The sequence below is a fragment of the Bubalus kerabau genome, chromosome 2 (genome assembly GCF_029407905.1).
Source record: "Bubalus kerabau isolate K-KA32 ecotype Philippines breed swamp buffalo chromosome 2, PCC_UOA_SB_1v2, whole genome shotgun sequence".
NCBI classification, from domain to species: Eukaryota; Metazoa; Chordata; class Mammalia; order Artiodactyla; family Bovidae; genus Bubalus; species Bubalus kerabau.
The window spans coordinates 82,016,610-82,036,216 of record NC_073625.1 but is presented as its reverse complement, the minus strand read 5'-3'; the positions used below and the strand labels follow the sequence as shown (position 1 = coordinate 82,036,216).

The 19,607-nt window shown below is 34.9% G+C and overlaps 1 non-coding gene across 1 annotated transcript; it reads right to left on the bottom strand.

Moving 5' to 3' along the window:
- Positions 1 to 5,786: 5,786 nt before the first annotated feature.
- On the bottom strand, positions 5,787 to 5,858 carry TRNAC-ACA (transfer RNA cysteine (anticodon ACA)). Its single transcript has one exon. It is a non-coding gene; the product is annotated as a tRNA-Cys (tRNA).
- Positions 5,859 to 19,607: the final 13,749 nt, after the last annotated feature.

Genomic DNA, 19,607 nt, shown 5'->3' with positions numbered 1-19,607 from the left:
TGTTTACTCTACCTCCATAAATGGCTTTTGAGCAGTGATCTGAGGTTCCTCATCACAACCACCAGCAAATAACTGACAGGAAAAAGCTGGCAATAAATGTTTTCTGAATTGGACTGAGTAGGAGAAAAGTTAAGGGAGAAGCAGTTAGGGAGCATTTCCTCTGTGCCAATCCTCTACTTCGCAGGTGGTTATCTTTTAAACTTTCCCACAATCCTCTACCAATTTTGTTAAGAGAGCAACGTCCAGAATGACTCAGAGGGAGAAGAGTTGAAATTTGTCTTTCATTACCCAGCATATCTTGTTTCCTAGTATATTCCAAATGATTCCTCCACTGAAATCAATTAATATTTGTATCTCAGCTGACTCAGAGTAAATATTGTTACAAGTAGATAAGAGAAGTGGGTGGTAAAGGCATTTTAAAATCTATAGGAAAAGATTATGGCCACTTTACTCATAAGAAAGCAGATACTGGCCATTTTTACATAGATATTTTATTACTGGATTGAAAATTATAGAAGTGATCACTTAAAAAAATACTCAGTAAATTATTCTCTTATTTAGCTTAAAATATTTGGAATCACTATTAACACTGGTTTGTGAGAGGAAGGTTGTAAAATGTATTGTAGCTAGAGTTAACAACAGAAAAAGTACAATATGACCTTCCCTAAATGAGGGCTTCTACTACCATTCCCTAGTACCTCAGTTTTTGAAACTGTTTCAAAACCCCCATATTTTCTTAAAACCAGAGTGGATAATTATTATAGAATTTTAGATAGGTATGTGTGTATACATACATATTTGTGTATGTATATATAAAACCATAGTGAAAATATTTAGAAAACCTAGCAATGCTGATAAAATGGAAGTTGGTTATGTATAGAAGTAGACACTTGCCATTTATGGCTACTCAGAATTTTTTTAATCTTTTTTTTTTCATGTTTTGATTGTTCTTCATATTCTCACAGTTCTACTCTTCCCAAGATAATAACATAAAATGAAAGATGCATAACTTAGGTCTCACGAAACAGACACAAGCATACAAGAGTTGGAATTGAGGTTGAGCTTCATGGGGCATTAGTGGGACTTGTTCCTTGCTGCTGGCATGGGTGGAGGCAGGAGATGGGTTCCTCTGTGCTCTGCAGCAGCATTCTCTCTCTTAGTAGGCCAATTATGCAATAATGTTTGGGAAATTATTTCTGAAATTTCACCTATTAGTCTTCCTATAGTACCGTGAGGTTTTAAACAGCCTTTAATAAATTCATTGGTACTCAAATTAGATAGAATTGATTATTCTCTTGTCTGCAAATAGGGGACATATGTCTTATTTTATCAAAATTTTTTTTCCTCTTCTGTTTTGGCTGTGCTGTGAGGCTTGGGGGATCTTAGTTCCCTGACCAGGACAGAACCTTCACCCTCAGCAGTGAAATCTGAGTCCTAACCACTGGATTGACAGGGAATTCCTTCATGTGTCTTATTCTAAAATATTAAATCTGATGCCTTCATATACCCAGAAACTTATACTTAGCTTCACTTACAGTGACTCTTTGAAAAATGTTTGTTGATGACGATAACAGCATTTGCCAAAATATGATTTAATGAACCTTATTGTTTAAAATTTGTGTTTACCTTTTTTATTTTTTTCTGTAAGAATGTAAATACTCCGTACTTAAATACAGTAGATATTTATATTGTTAGTAAAAAAAAGATTCATGCATCATGAGGGATATTTTAAAATTCTAATTTCAAAACTTAACTTTGCCAAGAAATTTGGTTTCTGAAACCCCTGTAAGGATAAATATATATATAAGCCAAATCTTTCTTTTCTATATCTCTTTTGGAACTAGTTCAGAAACATTTCTGCAGCCAAATATATCTGTCAGTTTCTTCTCTATAAAAGGCAAAATTTGTGGATTTCACCAAATCATTGCACAGTAAAAAGAAAGAAAATTGAGTAATATGAAGTATAAAAATGTCCTTTTATCAATTCAGTGCTCCAAGTGTTCTTTCTGTTCAGTCTTGCATATCTACATTAAAGAAAGATTTACTGTTTAAACTTTTCTATATACTATAACATATAAGAATGAGAGATGATATGATAGAATCGATATTTAATTTAAAACATCACTCATCTTGCTATCCAACAGCTTGAAATATTTCCTTTGCTGCTTTATTAGAATCATAAGGAGTTTAAGTCTCATCAGTTTAAAAGTATGCTTGAAACATCTCCCTGACACATTCTCATCATTGATCCATGTTTGACCTTTTTAAATTATTCCTTCTTCATTTGCTTTTACAATGGTATAATGAACATCTCTGATACTTTCTGGCTATAGTTTATATTTTTCATATTTATGCAATATGCACTCTTTGTAGAATACCAAGCTACTATGGGAGATGAAACTGAAACAAGTGGTCTAGCTTTAGTAAGTGACTTGGAGTCTTTTATACGGAAAGGATACACTCACCATTAAAGAAAAATTTCTTATAAAGAATACTTGCCAGCATAGCAATTCTGATACAGTTATTGCTTTTGCAAATTAGAGCTACTAGAAGGTTAGAAGAACATTAAATTAGCAGATGAGTTTTTGGAAACCAAGGCTAAACTAAATTGTATAAGTCATGGATGCTGTACTCTTTGTATTTTAGCAAGATGTGCTTTTAATAGATGACACATAAATTCAAGCCAACAGAAGAATAGTATTAACAGATGAATACCCTGCTGCTCACTTATCCCCAGGTATGCTGAAGGTACAGATCATTCTTTAGAAACTTTAACTTGTATAGCAGGTAGGGGAGCTAGAACAAGAACAAAGCTATTAATAAATCTCCTTCAAACAAGTACATTATAAAGAATTCTTATGACCTCATACTTCCCTTCTAGGATTAAGCATTGTGTTATAATTCTATAAAGGTATTGTCTATTCTTATTTTTGTATATGTCCCATTAAGTCATCCTCAAAATATATATAAATAATTGTGAGCTTTTCTTGAGCTAGAAGGTTTTTTTATGATTGTTTTACAATATTGGTTTGATTTCTATCATACATCAACATGAATTAACCATAGGTGTACATGTATCCCCTCCCTCTTGAGTCTCCCTCCCACCTTCTGCCTGTTCCCTCTAGATTATTACAGAGCACCAGTTTGAGTTTCCTGAGTAATACAGCCAATTCCCACTGGCTATCTATTTACAAACATTAATGTATATACATCCATGCTACTCTCTCCGTTTATCTCCCACTCTGCCTCTTCTTCCCCACCCTCGTCCATAAATCTGTTCTCTATGTCTGTGTCTCCATTGCTGCTCTGTGGACAGATTCTTCAGTACCATCTTTCTTGTTGTCGTGTCTGACTCTTTGCGACCCCATGGACTGCAGCACACCAGGCTTCCCTCTTCATTACCAACTCCCGGAGCTTGCTCAAACTCATGTCTATTAAGTTGGTGCTGCCATCTGACCATCTCATCCTCTATTGTCCCCTTCTCCTCCTGCCTTCATTCTTTCCTAGCTTCAGAGTCTTTTCTAATGAGTTGGCTTGGGACTTCAGCATCAGCACCAGTCCTTCTAATGCACATTCAGGGTTGATTTCCTTTAGTATTGACTGATTTGATCTTCTTGCAGTCCAAGGGACTCTCAAGAGTCTTCTCCAACACCACAGTTCAGAAGCATCAATTCTTATTGCTCTGCCTTATTTATGATCCAACTCTCACATCCACAGTATCCTCCTAGATTCCGTGAAAGTGAAAGTTGTTCAGTCATGTTCAACTCTTTGCGACCCATGGACTGTAGCTTGTCAGGCTCCTTTATCCATGGAATTCTCCAGGCAAGAATACTGGAGCAGATACCCATTCCCTTCTCTGGGTAATCTTCCCAACCCAGGGATCAAACCCAGGTCTCCCACACTGCAGGCAGATTCTTTTGTATGTGTTACTATATGATATTTATTTTTCTCTTTTTATGGGAGATCTGATGAGGTTGGAATGATGCTAGGTTTAGATGGTTTTAATATTTGGAGTGTTGTTTTTGGTGAAAATTGGGTGGCGAATTACATATAAGACAAGGAGCCAGTGTTGGGGGTGTTCATGGTAATAACCAGCTGAGACATACAGTAATGGCAAATGCTTTAAAAGAAAGTATATACATATGTGATGCTTTTCAAAGGTGAATCAGAGGCAAATAAGCATCATTTTTTATTTTTCTATTACATTCCTACATTAGTCTTTTAGGGCTGCCATAACAAAATTCCCCCAGATTGTGTGGCTTAAACAACAGAAATTTATTTTCTTCCAGCTTTAGAGGCTGGAAGTCCAAGATAAGGTGTCAGCAAGTTTGTTTTCTCCTGAGGCCCCTTCCTTGGCTTGAGGATGGTGCCTTCTTCTTACTTCCTCACTCAGCCTTTTCTCTGTGCTCATGCACTCCTAGTGTCTCTTCTGTGTGCTTGTATTTCGTTTACTTATTAAGACATGAGAGATGGGGGTTCAGTTCCTGGGTAGGGAAGATCTCCTGGAGTAGGAAGTGGCAACCACTCCAGTATTCTTGCCTGGAAGATTCCATGTACAGAGGAAACTGGCAGGCTACAGTCCATGGGGTCAAAAATTGTTGGACACAACTGAGTGACTAAGCACAGCACAGCAAGGTTGAGTTAGATCATAAAATCAAGCCTAAATGGGCTGGTTTTAACTTATTGTTTTAAGGTCCTATCTCCAAAAATACATAGTCACACTCTGAGGTATTGGGGTTTGGAGTTCACAGAATTTTAGAGGGACACAGTCAAGCCCATGGTGATCCCTTTACTTGAAATGTAATCATCACCCAGACATACTATGAACACTATATACCAAATTATAAAACCTCTTTTCCTGAACAAGCCAATGTTTTATTGCCTTGTCACTCATAAAATATATTCTCTCTATTTTTCTCTGCCATAATTTTACTCATCCTTCAAGACTTCACTGCGTCTTTTGGGGACATTTTTAATCCATCTGGCTAGAAGTGATCTCTGCCTTTGGCCTCCATTTGTCTTTTTTTTTTTTGTCACACCCTATTAGTACTTTTATCAAATGACATCTTCTATCAAAATTGATATGTGCCTTATTTCTTTTTTCATATTATATTTTATAGAATCCGGTCTTATTTGTTTTGAAATCCCTGCACTACATAGTGCGATGTCTTGTGTATGGTGGATACTAAATATGCTTTGTTGACTGTTTAAGACTTAATGATGTAAAAAGATTGGTTATATTTTTTACTCTAATCTGTTAGCATTTTCCTAATATTTTCAACTTTATTCAAAGAGGATTTACCACAAAAATCCTTCAAAACTCATGGTGCAATTTTAATGACTGCCTTATTTAGCATATTTCATACATCTTGGACATGATAGGTAGGCAGACAAAAACAGCAGCGAGGACAGAGATTAGCAAACTCAATCTAATTAGTTTATAGAGAACACAAATGATTATTTATTGGAAATAATATAGTTTTCCTGTTTCGATGGCATTCTTAGAATGGGTAAAGAGTACTATGGATGTATAATATATGTAATATGGGGTAAACACCCCAGGAAATGGAACATTCATCAACAATCTATATTAGGAGAATAAAAGTGGTGGGTAAAATATTGCAGGACTTTATTTTCTATTTAGGAAAAGTGAAAGAAAGTGAAGTCGCTCAGTCGTGTCTGACTCTTTGCAACCCCATGAACTGTAGCCTACCAGGATCCTCAGTCCATGGGATTTTCCAGGCAAGAATACTGGTTTGGGTTGCCATTTCCTTCTCCAGGGGATCTTCCCTACCCAGGGATCAAACCTGGGTCTCCCGCATTGTAGACAGATGCTTTACCAACTGAGCTACCAGGGAAGCCCAATATTTATTTGAGCCCCTTTTTTTGGGGGGGGATAGGCAAGAATACTGGAGTGGGTTGCCATTCCCTTCTCCAGGAGATCTTCCCGACCCAGGAATTGAACCGGGGTCTCCTGCATTGTAGGCAGATGCTTTACCGTCTGAGCCAAATTTATACTCAACCTTTAAACAACTCAGATCATGGCATTCGGTCCCATCCTTCATGGCAAATAGAAGGGGAAAAAAGTGGAAGTAGTGACAGATTTTCTTTTCTTGGGCTCCAAAATCACTGTGAAGGGTAACTGCAGCTATGGAATTAAAAGATGCTTGCTCTTTGGTAGGAAATCTATGATAAACCTAGAGACTGCATTAAAAGGCAAAGATATCACTTTGCTGACAAAGGTCCATATAATCAAAGCTATGGTTTTTCCAGTAGTCATGTACAGATGTAAGAATTGGATCATAAGGAAGGCTGAGCGCTGAAGAATTGATGCTTTTGAACTGTGGTGTTGGAGAAGACTCTTGAGAGCTCCTTGGACTGCAAGGAGATCCAACCAGTCAATCCTATAAGAAATCAACCATGAATATTCATTGGAAGGGCTAATGCTGAAGCTGAAGTTCCAGTACTTTGGCCAACTGCTGCAAAGAGGTGACTCATTGGAAAAGAACCTGATGCTAGGAAAGATTGAAGGCAAAAGAAGAAGAGGGTGGCAGAGGATGAGATAGTTAGATGGCATCATCAACTCAATGGACGTGAATTTGAGCAAACTCTGGAAGATAGTGAAGGACAGGGAAGCCTGATGTGTTGCAGTCATGGGTTTTCAAAGAGTCAGACATGAGTTAGCAACTGAACAACAATAGCAACAACAACAATAGGAAATTATAGACCAGGAACCACAAAAAATGTGCAGCATTCTTATGTTTTTTTATTTGGAATTTATTATTTCCCTATAGAGACTTATAGCAAAATCTTTAATTTGAAAAAAGTCTGTGTCTTTGGGAATAGCAATTAAGAGTTGGAATGTGATGGAAAGAGTACTTTGGAAAGTGCAACTGTTTCCCCAGCTATGTTTTACGGGAAATGAGAGATCTAAGCTCTTGAGAAGAAGTAAAATAACATGTAAAATTTGCGGGCTCACTCTGATTCAGAGAAGATAAGAAGAGGGACTTCTGGAGTGATATACTCTGTGATGCCACATACAGGGTTCCCAGAGATGGGAGTTTTTGATTCTGCTTTGTTTTCCCTTATGGTGTGTAAAAGAAGGAGCTTTTCATATTTCCTAGTTGCTGACAACCCATCCAGGAGGCCGGTCTTTGAACTCCTACACATCCATTCCCACAGATTCTAAATTTATCTAGAGCACATTTTGTCTCTAAACTCAGAACAGATGGAGAAGGATGCTGTCTAAGAAAAGCAGAAATGACAGAATTACATGCTGGTTTGAATGTTCTTTATTAAGATCATTTATTGTGTTAATGCTGTGACTACATCCTCTTCCTCCAAGGATAAGTGACTGCTGGCTTAAGTGTGGCCAGAAGAGATGAGCAATATTATTACATTTTTTTCCTGGCCAGCAAGGAAGTAAAAGATAAACATGGAAAGAGGATAGAAGGTTGGGGGAATGAAAGAAAGGTCTTTCCCTGAAAAGTCATATTCAGTAGTTTAGGTGGGGCAAAAAGTGATCTGGGGAAGTGCATATAGGAATCTATATATTTAAACTCAGATCTTATAGAGCAGATGAATGGGAAGAACATTACCAAAATTTTATTTTTTCTTTGAGTACATGATGATTAAAAAACAAAATTATACCAAAAACATAGGAGTTGGTGTAGAAATGATACATTGACATTCATTGAAATAAGAAATAAAAAATGATAAGGGATATTTGTAAGGAAATTCTGAAGAATATATCTAGGCTACATCAGGGTTTACTTCTGAAATTGAAAACTACAAGTGGTAAATTTAATGGCTGGTCAGTTGTCTTGAATTCAAAGATAAATGTGGAAACTTATGAATGTGTTGAGTCATAAATGGATGGCTGTCATAAATTCTAAATTCCCAGAATATCCTGCATGTCCCTTGAAATGCCATCTTAGTATTTGTGGATATACTATATTGAATTAGTAGAAATTCAGGGTACATTTTTATTAACATTAAAATAAAGTATAACTTTTTCATAAAGTTATAAATAAAGTATAAATCTTGATTTTGTGTGTTTTGCACCTTGCATGGAAATGTTTGCAAATATGGGATAAAACTAGTCATGGCCATTCCAGATCTGGTCTTAGATCAGTGAGTGCTTCTCCAGCTTGAGTGTGATACTAGTCACCTGGGGAATCTGGGTAAAATCTTATTTCTGATTCACTAAGTCTAGGGTGGATTTCTGAATTTCTAATAAGTTCCCAGATGATGTTGTTGTTACTGGTTGAAAAACCACACTTTAAAGAGCAGGCCCTTAGGTGACTAAAGATTCCCTCCACCCACCCACTTGAATCAAATATTTTCCTAATGAGTATCAACACAAAAATTTTAATCAATTATTTTTGGAGAACATTTGAAAAATTAAAAGTCCTTAAAGTTGTGACAGAGACAATATGTGAAATATGGTTTATATTTTTATTTATATAAATATGACCATAGGACATCAGAGAAGAAAAATCAGTAGACACCAGATACATATATGAACACAGTTTAATTTTGTATTTAAAGAATATAATTATTTTGATTTAATGTTAATCATTTAAGTTAGTATCTCAGTCTTCCTCTCAGATGTCTATTTGAGCATTTAGCAGAGTTCCTGCCATTTTGAGTACTCCATAAACATTTTCTAAATGAATGAATGAGAAAAAGGGTAATATACTTAGAAGTTTATTCTTCATGGCAATCACATATTATAATTAGTTCTTTAAATATTTGTAACCAATATGTTTATCTTTGGGAAGAGGACTTATCAACTCTTCAAATTTTTCTATTTGCCTTGGATCCATTTTATATACATTTACATGTATTTACACACCAGGTATTATGATTTGAGTAAAGGAATTATGTCCTATTCTTTGTCTCCAGTACTGTTTTAGAAACCATCATATAGAGATTCACTGGGATAAAAAAGTCCCAAAAGTTTTAGGAGAAGCTGGTATCACTATAACTAGTGATACCAGTCATATCATAACTATGTTGACCTTTTATGAAATAAATGTTGATTTTTATGAAAAAAAAATTCCCACTCTGAAGAATGGGAGGTTTAATAAAGAGGGGCAAGGAGACATTAAAAGAAGATGGTGGCAAAAGTGTTGATAAGAGAGATCACAGAATATGAGAACAAATTATATGAGATAAGAAATGATCTTAAGTGGTGAGTTATACTTTAAAATATTGCCTAGAGCCAGACCTAATTCTTTTCCTTTTAAAAAAGCAAACATTTGAGCATGAATCTTCTCTATTTTCTTTATCTCAAAGTTAAATCTCTCTTGCCTTTGGATTCCAGAGAACACTCAGATTTTCTCTACCTCCTGAAACCCCTCACCACAGTGTGCTGATTAACTTCAGTTTCGATGCTATGATGTGTACTACACCACAGAGCTTATTATTAGTTGTCTCATCAGGAAAAATGTGTGGGTTAATATGATAATTTATGTGGAAAAAAAAACCCAGCTGATTATAAACCAGAAAACTTAGTTTTTGTTCTCAGCATTTCCATTCTTTCTGTGTGACCTTGTGGAAGATATTTAATGTTTCTTGGTTTCAGAATGACAGTAGGTGGACTGCACCAGCCTCTCTGATTTTGAACTTTTAAGTTTTGACCTTGTGAAGTGTTTTTTGATAATCTCATTTAAAGTAATTAAAATAAACATAGAATGCAAATCACAGACATTTGGTGTTGTCAGTTTCTGTTAAAAGAAAGCTTTCATTTGATTTGAATATATATTTGACATAATCAACCTTATGTTTCAATGCAGTGTCCTTGAAAACACTGAGTTTCTAATGAAATGGAAACTGACTCTGTATCATGTGTTTAGCATAAATGTATTTTAAAAAGCCATGAAATTTATATACATGATGTATTTTTATTCTTGAGCTTCTGAAGTAAATATTAAGTCAGTTTAATTTTAGTGTATAAAGGTGTCAACATTTTCTGTGATGGAAATATTTGGACATAATTTTCAAAGTCTATGAGAAATTAATTCTCTCTTTATATCTATATACATACATCCATATGTGTGTATATATGTATTCTTTGTTTCAGTATAGATACTTAAGCCGTTAAGAGAAAACTCAGACATGTAATTACATGATTTTTCAGCATAATCTGTCAATGAATTGAGGCTAAATTCTAGTTCACAGGGAGATTCAAGAGGGAGGAGACAAATGCACACCTATGGTTAGTTCATGTTGATATATGAAAAATCAAACCAATCATTAATCTATTAAAATAAATATAAAAATAATATCCTTCTGAATATAAAAGCCTAAGTAAATCCAATATAATTTTCAAATAGTGCTACAAATATGTTTTTCCCCAATTAGAAAAGGAAATGCTACACACTAGGAAAAAAATCCAAGAATATCAAATATGTTAAGCTAAGAGGCAAAAATTCACCCTTATTAGGATTGTCTTGAATTATCCCTGATGCTCCATGGTTCTAAAGAAGACAACCAAGAAGAAGTTATTACTGTAACTGTCTTTTGGCAATGATTATTACAATTTGTTCAATGTAAAACTATCTCAAATGTTAGAAATAGGAATTATAAAAGATATACATAGCACAGTGTTAATTGAAGGAGTCATAATAAAACTGAATGACAAGATGCTTTAATGTACAATTATAATCTACAATATACATGTGTCTTGGGAATAAAAGAAATCCTAGGTAATTTTAGCTAGTTAAATATATGACATGAGTTATCATAACATATGTCTCTATATTAACTCAGCAATCATAAGTGCACATAAATGATAGGGTTGTTTCAAGAGTCTCAACAAAAATTAACAGGAATTTGGTGAGTTAATAGCACACATTATTTTTCAAGGGCTACTTTAAAGACATGATGCAATATGTAATTCTTATTAATAGGTATCTCCTAAAATAGAGATGTTAGAAAGTCCATCTGCAATTCGGGAGACCTGAGTTCGATCCCTGCGTCGAAAGGATCCCCTAGAGAAGGGAATGGCAACCCACTCCAGTATTCTTGCCTGGAGAATTCCATGGACAGAGGAGCCTGGCAGGCTACAGTCTATGGGGTTGCATAGAGTCAGACATGACTAACCAACTAGCACTTTCACTTTCAAAACATGAGGAATAGCAGCTGTTAAAATTAACTACTAGTCTAAAATATTAGAATATTTACAAAATCAATCCATATAATTAGTGATATTTTTAAAAACATTTCACATTACATTGTATCTTTTATAGCCAGACTCCTTCAAAATTTATGTAAGCTCAGTGTATAACTTCTGGTGGATTATTCTAAGTTATACAATTCGAAGAGTTTTTTCTAGTCCTTTGTGATCTCAGAACTCCATTAGGGCTTTCATTTTATTCACCAGTCTTTGATCCAGGTCCAATTTTGATTTATTTTTCTCAAGAAGCTCTACAGAGTTTCAGAAATTTAAGTAATGATCATTTCATTTAGTTGACTATTTCTGATGTCTGGTTTTTAGTAAAAATTTAATAACAATTACCATCCTCACAAAAATTAGGTATGCAGGTGAGCCTAGGTGTTCTCATAATGGACACAATTAAAGATCTGAAAAATCAAGATTAATACGGTTTTCAAAAACCTATGATGGATGATCTAAATAATTTACTTGAATCTTTCAAAAATAAATAATCACCTTAAGTGGTGTTTGTAAATACTTTTGTCATTTGTTTAACTAAAAGTTATTCTATTCTGAATGTCACTTTTGCTGTTTGTTTCACCCTGTCGATACACTTTTAGTAATAAGATTTTACCTTATCAAAATATAATTAGAAGTTTCTTTTGGATTTAATTAATTTACAGATAAAAATTGGAAGAATTCTTGATGGTGCTCTAATGGTTAAAAGTTCCATTTTCTTAGGCATATTTGGAACATGAACATTTGGATTATGAAAATTAAATATACTTTTACCTTCTTTCTATTTCAAAATCAGACAGAGAAGTAATGCAAACCTAAGGTTTTTTGCAGTGAACTCTTAATGATTCATTTAGGAAATAGTCATCTGTCTTGAAGAGAATTGCTAGTTGTTTTTTTCTCTTCTAAAAGATAAGAATTTCCCAAGGGGAGATAAGAAACTAGACTTTCCTTTCAAAATAGTCAGGACCACATAGACTTGAGCCACTGAGATATGTGGTTGAGGGTGAGTCGGGGATTTGAATTTCAAAATTCCAACATAACTTGCCTTGTTGGGAAGGGCATATTATGGGCTTGAAGTGTGTTAGAAGGTTGCAGGGGCACTGGTGATTCTACTGAAAATCTACCCCCACTAATGGGGATTGCCTCTGGGGGTGGGTTCTGATAAATAACACACAGAATTCTCAGATCCCAGAACATTGTGGAAGTCCAAACCCTTCCCCCCAAACAGTGTCAACTGTTCAACCCCTCATCATCAAGCTGTTGATAGATTATAATGAGTTAGTATAAGCTGAATAAAAAAGCTGTCAAAAATAATTTTCTAATAAATGGAATAGATTTAGAATAGTTTGCTAATCTCTGATCCTAAATGGGTGATTCTATCCAAAGAGTTGCTTGTCTCACTGATACCTAGAATCATGTTACCTGGGTAGAATTACCTCTTATTTCATGATTCAGGTAACAATTTTAGATGATTCTACCTCAAAGGAACACACTATGTTTAATATCTAATTTATTTTAGCAGATCAATATCAGGTCTATTTTTTAGAGCAGCTTTGACAGAAAGAGGAGGAAGAGAGAAAGACCACTTTCTGTCAGGGAAGAGAAGGAACAGGGAAGCATCATCTAGATGTTTAAGTAACAAAATGGGGTATCATTCTTGCTTAGGGTCTCCTTACACCACAAGGGACTCTACTCAGCACCCTAATAACAGATTTAACACTATGATGCATTAGCAAATGATGATACTTTAATGCAATAGCAAGAGTTGCAAGAGCAATTTTTTTTGTTTTTAACTGGATAATTGTTTTACATTGTTGTGTTTGTTTCTGCCATACAACAGTATGAGTTAGCCATAGGTATATATACGTTCTCTCCCTCTTGAACCTCCCTTCCACCTGTCTAGGTTGTCACAGAGCACTGAGTTGAGCTCCTATTGTCTGACACAGCAAATTCCCACTGGTTATCTATTTTACCTATGGTAATATATATGTTTCCATGCTACTCTCCCAATTCGCCCCTCCCTCTCCTTCCCCTGCTGTGTCCACATGGTTGTTCTCTATGTCTGCATCTCTATTCAGTTCAGTTCAGTTCTGTTCAGTCGCTCAGTCATGTCTGACTCTTTGCGACCCCATAAATTGCAGCAGGCCAGGCCTACCTGTCCATCACCAACTCCCAGAGTTCACTCAGACTCATGTCCATCGAGTCGGTGATGCCATCCAGCCATCTCATCCTCTGTCGTCCCCTTCTCCTCCTGCCCCCAATCCCTCCCAGCATCAGAGTCTTTTCCAATGAGTCAACTCTTTGCATGAGGTGGCCAAAGTACTGGAGTTTCAGCTTTAGCATCATTCCTTCCAAAGAAATCCCAGGGCTGATCTCCTTCAGAATGGACTGGTTGGATCTCCTTGCAGTCCAAGGGACTCTCAAGAGTCTTCCCCAACACCACTGTTCAAAAGCATCAATTCTTTGGCTCTCAGCTTTCTTCACAGTCCAACTCTCACAACCATACTTGACTACTGGAAAAATCATAGCCTTGACTAGATGGACCTTTGTTGGCAAAGTAATGTCTCTGCTTTTGAATATGCTATCTAGGTTGGTCATAACTTTCCTTCCAAGGAGTAAGCATCTTTTAATTGCTGCCCCACAAATAGATTCATCAGTATCATTTCTCTAGATTCCATATATATTTGTTAATATACAATATTTGTTTTTCTCTTTCTGACTTACTTCACTCTGTATAACAGGCATAGGTTCATCCACATCACTAGAACTGACTCAAATTCATTTTTTTTTATGGCTGAGTAATATTCCGTTGTGTATATGTACCACAGCTTATTTATCCATTCATCTGTCAATGAACATCTAGGTTGGTTATTGGAAATAGTGTCAATATCAAAACTTAATAGGCTCTCTCAGGATCATGGATTTTTGTCCCAAGTTCACCAACCACCTCATGCCTCCTTTCTTTCTCTCACTCCCAGTCTAAAATCATTTCTCTGGTCCTCAGTCTTTCTGATTTGCTCTCCCCTTACATTATATACTCAGTTAAGTCATATGCTTTTAGCATCCTTGCCCCACTCAGGAATCATCAATTATCACTTCTCCAGGAAGCATCAAATGTCATTTAAAAATGTATTTTGGATCTCTAATATTGCAGTTTATGTTTCATCAAAATTTCTGTTTAACAAAAATGGACTCTATGTGGAGGAAGGAGGTTGGATAAGGCAATAAAGGCTATTGCTAAAGAAAATAGTTTTAGGTGTGTGTATTCATTTATCCTTATTATTAAACCTTCATCACTTTGCTTCTAGCAGAGAGGAACAGAGAGAGGGAAAGGGATCTGTGCTTCTGCATCACCAAGGTGGAATGGATTTTATATTCTTTAAATGTTTGACCATTAATGTTTGAATACACAATATTTTGAGGTTCAGAAGTATCACCATTTGTTTTTATTGTGATAGCTGTCTTCATGGCATGCAATGTACAGATTTTGATTATGTTTTGTTTTTACTTTTACTCATGAAAAATGTGACATTACACTTAAAAAAATAGATCCAAAAAGATTTCAGAGTTTTGGAAGTTGGTTTAATGTATTTTTAATTTTAATTTCTGTCACCTTTCCAATAGCTATATTTTCTTTGCTTTCTGTAGGGTCTTTGGAATGTGAGGGTGTGGACACATTGTAATAGGTATATGGCAGATTTTCATCCAAAGTCCTTCTTTCTTGTGTAACACTTAATCCAGTCATCAGATGATAGAAAATGCTATTTAATACCTAATTGACTACAGCCAATTTTGCCTCTAAGGCAATGGCATAATTTCATAGTATACTAAATTTCTTAGTGTTACAAAACTCTTTTTTGCTGTGAGATGTTTTAAAGTTATATTAGGTTGTTGGGCATTGTAATTCAGGAAGACATAAGGACATGACCCCAGACCAAGGCTCAATTGACCTATACAAAAGTTTATGATTGATGATTTGCTCTTCTGAGTTAATCTTTTGATTTCTAAAACACAGGTAGTGAGTATCGATGATAGTCATGCCTCCATGTGCCACTCACCTTGAAGCTCTGACACTAACCTGAAAAGCTACTTGAATAAGTTACACTAATGAGTGAAGTACCATTTCAGCTGCATCTACTTCACCACTGAGGAGATCCTTCAGCATCTGTTCCTCACACTCTCCAGCTAGTAACAAATGTAATGCAAAATTTAATCTATCTTTTGCTTTCTTATTTTCATTTTCCTTTTTATTGAAATTGGCAATTGTGAAATAATACCTTTTAAGATGTAAATGATTAATTTTCCAGTTCCCCTCAACCAAGTTTCACTACCAAAAACAAATACTCTCAATTTACTTAACAGATGATTCTTACAAAGCTGAAAACAAGCAAAGAATATTCAAGTCAATGATCAGATTGAGCTGAATATAATACCCCACATCCTCCTGCTCTGTAATTTCATTTCCTAAAATTTGTTTAGGATTTTAGGTGGGGAAGGACATGTCTCAGAAGATACTGAAGAAAGCATGAATACTTTGAGAAAGTTCTGGATGTGCCAGTAACATCCTTTCTGGGTATTTTAAGGTGTATCTTAGGCAAGCTTTTAGGTTTTTAGTGCACGTTAAAAAAGACATTAACCTATGTGAGTAAGTTTGCTTTGAGGAGCACCACACACTTACATTAATTGAAAACGATTAAAGGAATTACATGATAAAATAATACTGACTAAGAAAGTAGATAAAATTTCCATCATAAGTCTTCTAATTGAACAACAGAAGCTCTTAAATCAACCCCAGCAACTTCCCCCTTTTTGTAGTTCACAGTCCTAAGTGTTAAGCCTTTGGTGTTTGCTTTTTATAAGCTTGTAGAGTGATTTACTAAAGTTTAATTATTCCTCACTTTAGAAGTTCAGTGTTACCACCAATCCATAGCCAGCTTAAGTGTTCCATGCAATGTTATTTGAGTTGGGAGAGAGGATTATGCATTCTTTCATTGAAGATGAACACAGCACAAATGATTTAATTATTGTGATCATCACTTTATAGTGTTACATCACCTGTAGTGTCTGTCCCCAAATTATAAGCTTTCTTTGTGTCATTTAATTAGCTGATTAATCTTAGTTTGTAAATATGCATGTCATTATTTTGGCACTGAATTATAAAGAAAACATCATTGTCATTTGGCTACACCATAGATTTCATATTGAAGAAGATAAAAACTAAGTGGAATCCAACTGAGAGAGTTTCCCACTTTGAAGAAAAAGAGTGCCAGTTCACCTCTGTAAAACTCTCTGCCATACACAGATCAAACAAGGGTTTTTTCTTCCCACAAAATACACTTTTGGTCCTGGAGTCTTCCACCAAAATTTAATCTAATAGTGCTTATAGTGCTCCTCATTTTATCAGCCACATTGTGCTGTGTTGAACTAAGTTGAATTCGTCATGACTCTGTGTGACCCCATAGACTGTAGCCTTCCAGGCACCTCTGTCCATGGGATTCTCCAGGCAAGAACACTGGAGTGGGTTGCATGCCCTCCTGCAAGGGATCTTCCTGACCCAGTGATTGAAACCCTGTCTCTTATGTCTCTTGCATTGGCAGGTGGGTTTTTTTTTTTTTTTTTTTTTTTTTTTACCACTAACGCCATTGAGAAGGCCCACTTTGGAGGTGGCTAATGTCATAAAGTTACCAAGTACAATAAAAATGTTCTAATTATTATAGTATTAAAGCTCTTGGATAGCAATCAAAATTTTTGAAAATCTGTATCTCTACATCTATATATATATTTACTTGTGTAGTGTGTAGTGTTCAGTTCCTATCATAAAAGTATATTATAATAAAATAAGAATTTATAGATTTTTACCTTAAGTAAAAACATGTGATCATTTCTGGAGACTTCATCAAAAATATCTCTTATTTTACTTGTAAGATTTAATGGTAATTTTTCAAAACTTCTTTTCTTCCTTATCTTCTATTGGAGAATGGTTTTTAACTCAACAATGTTAAGATTTTATGTCATATTTTATTCCTTCAAGTTATTTTGATCACAACTATTATCTAAATATATTACTTCAGCCTAATAGACCTATTTGAACTCCAAAGTGAGAGAGAAAATCCTAGAAATTCTTTTAGTAGAGGAAGAAATGAAAGACAGATTTTAGTCCTAAACATCTCTCTAACTTCATCCCAAAGTATAGTAGGGATTTAGCTGACAGAACTGTAATGAAGATTCTATGGGGATACACTTTAGAAATAATTTTGTGCCAAATACATAATGAATGAAGAGAAATTCGTAATTATTCTTGTGCCTGGTATATAATAAAGGTTTATACACTATTGCTATGTGGTTGTTGGTGGTAGTATTTTCTTGTACACAACTTATGGAAATGTACTCTCCATTTCCCTGGGATAGCTTCCTTCCAAGACTCCTCCTTGTTTTTTATGCAAATAGATCACTAGATATCTTTTTCACTGGACAATAGAACCTTGGAAAGGAATCAGTTTACATCCTCAAACTAAAACACTTGATAGATCAGTCAGCTTCTCAGTATCCCCATTTCCCTTCTGTAAAACAGGAATTCAAGTATGGGATAGGCCAAAAAAGTTCTTTTGGGTTTTTCCATAAGATGTTTTAGGAAAATCCAAACTAACTTTTTGGCCAACCCAATAATTGCCTTCTCATAAGATATTATGCTGAAGAATTGCTTGTTGTTTTCACATTTTTTCTTTTATGTTAATCCAATAATTATTTTCTGAATAATTTGCCAGATTATGGACTCGGCAATAGAAATAATAATAAGGAATAAATTCAGTGTTTATCTGCAAAAAGGGTACAGGTATGAAAGCCACTTGGGAGTTACAATGTTCTGTTAATGTGAAGTAAAGTAATAATGTAGAAGAAGGAGTATCTTAGTGATAATAACCTCAAATATCTTGAATATGGTGGTTAATTTTAAATTTTAATTTAAAAATCAGTTAATAATTTATCATGCAGAATTACCTGAATTAATTTTCTATTAATACATATTTTTTAAGTGGAAAGAGTATGTGGAACAGGGTTTTACTCTGAAGTGTTTTGTATAATTTATATTTTAATAAAATAATATTCATGTCATAAAGTAATTTAAATTTGGCATATATATTTAAATAAGCTCTTGATATGAATATTTTAAATTTCTAATAATACATTAATTAGTTTTTTTATGAGAAAGCATGATCATTTAAAGATATAAGCTACTTCTAAAATTTAGTTAGGACTCTAAAGTTGCTTTCAATCTCCTGTAGAATGAATCACAAATTAAATATTTTGAATTTCTAATGCCCCGTGAATCTCTATAAAAGAAAAGTCTGGGATGCTACTCTTAGTTATACAGCCCTATTGTTAGCTCTTTTGACATACATTCTGCTAATTTGCACAAAAGTTTTTTTTTTTTTTTAATTTACAAAGTAAACATAACAGTCAAGAAATCTATTTAATTCCATAGCATATTTAGGGCATAGTTCTGTGCTACATTATATCATTTGGAATAAATTCAACCATGGAATTACACTGAAGCTTAGACAAAATGACTCAAACTAAAATCATGACTCTTAAAGCTTAATATTTTAACATTAGTATTAAAATTATATTTAGCAAGTTAATAGCCAAAAGTGGAATTTCTATCACAAAGCCCTGTTATCTGTTCCCACAGATACATGTAGTAGCGCATGGTATCCCTTGAAATTGTCATATACACTGCATCCTATAAGCTGTAACTTCTTACAAGATGAATTCACAACCCTTCTGGTTATATACGTTCGAAATTTACCTAAAGAGAGAAGGGCCTGTATGCAGACTTATTGGTTCATTAAAGATAGTATTTTGGAAAGGACGTTAACAAGATAGGCTATATGAACAGCAAAAAGCAAAGGAGAAAAGGAAAGATATAAACATCTGAATGCAGAGTTCCAAAGAATAGCAAGAAGAGATAAGAAAGCCTTCTTCAGAGATCAATGCAAAGAAATAGAGGAAAACAACAGAATGGGAAAGACTAGGGATCTCTTCAAGAAAATCAGAGATACCAAAGGACATTTCATGCAAAGATGAGCTCGATAAAGGACAGAAATGGTATGGACCTAACAGAAGCAGAAGATATTAAGAAGAGATGGCAAGAATACACAGAAGAACTGTACAAAAAAGATCTTCACAACCCAGATAATCACGATGGTGTGATCACTGACTTAGAGCCAGACATCCTGGAATGTGAAGTCAGGTGGGCCTTAGAAAGCATCACTACGAACAAAGCTAGTGGGGGTGATGGAATTCCAGTTGAGCTATTCCAAATCCTGAAAGATGATGCTGTGCAAGTGCTGCACTCAATATGCCAGCAAATTTGGAAAACTCAGCAGTGGCCACAGGACTGGAAAAGGTCCGTTTTCATTCCAATCCCAGA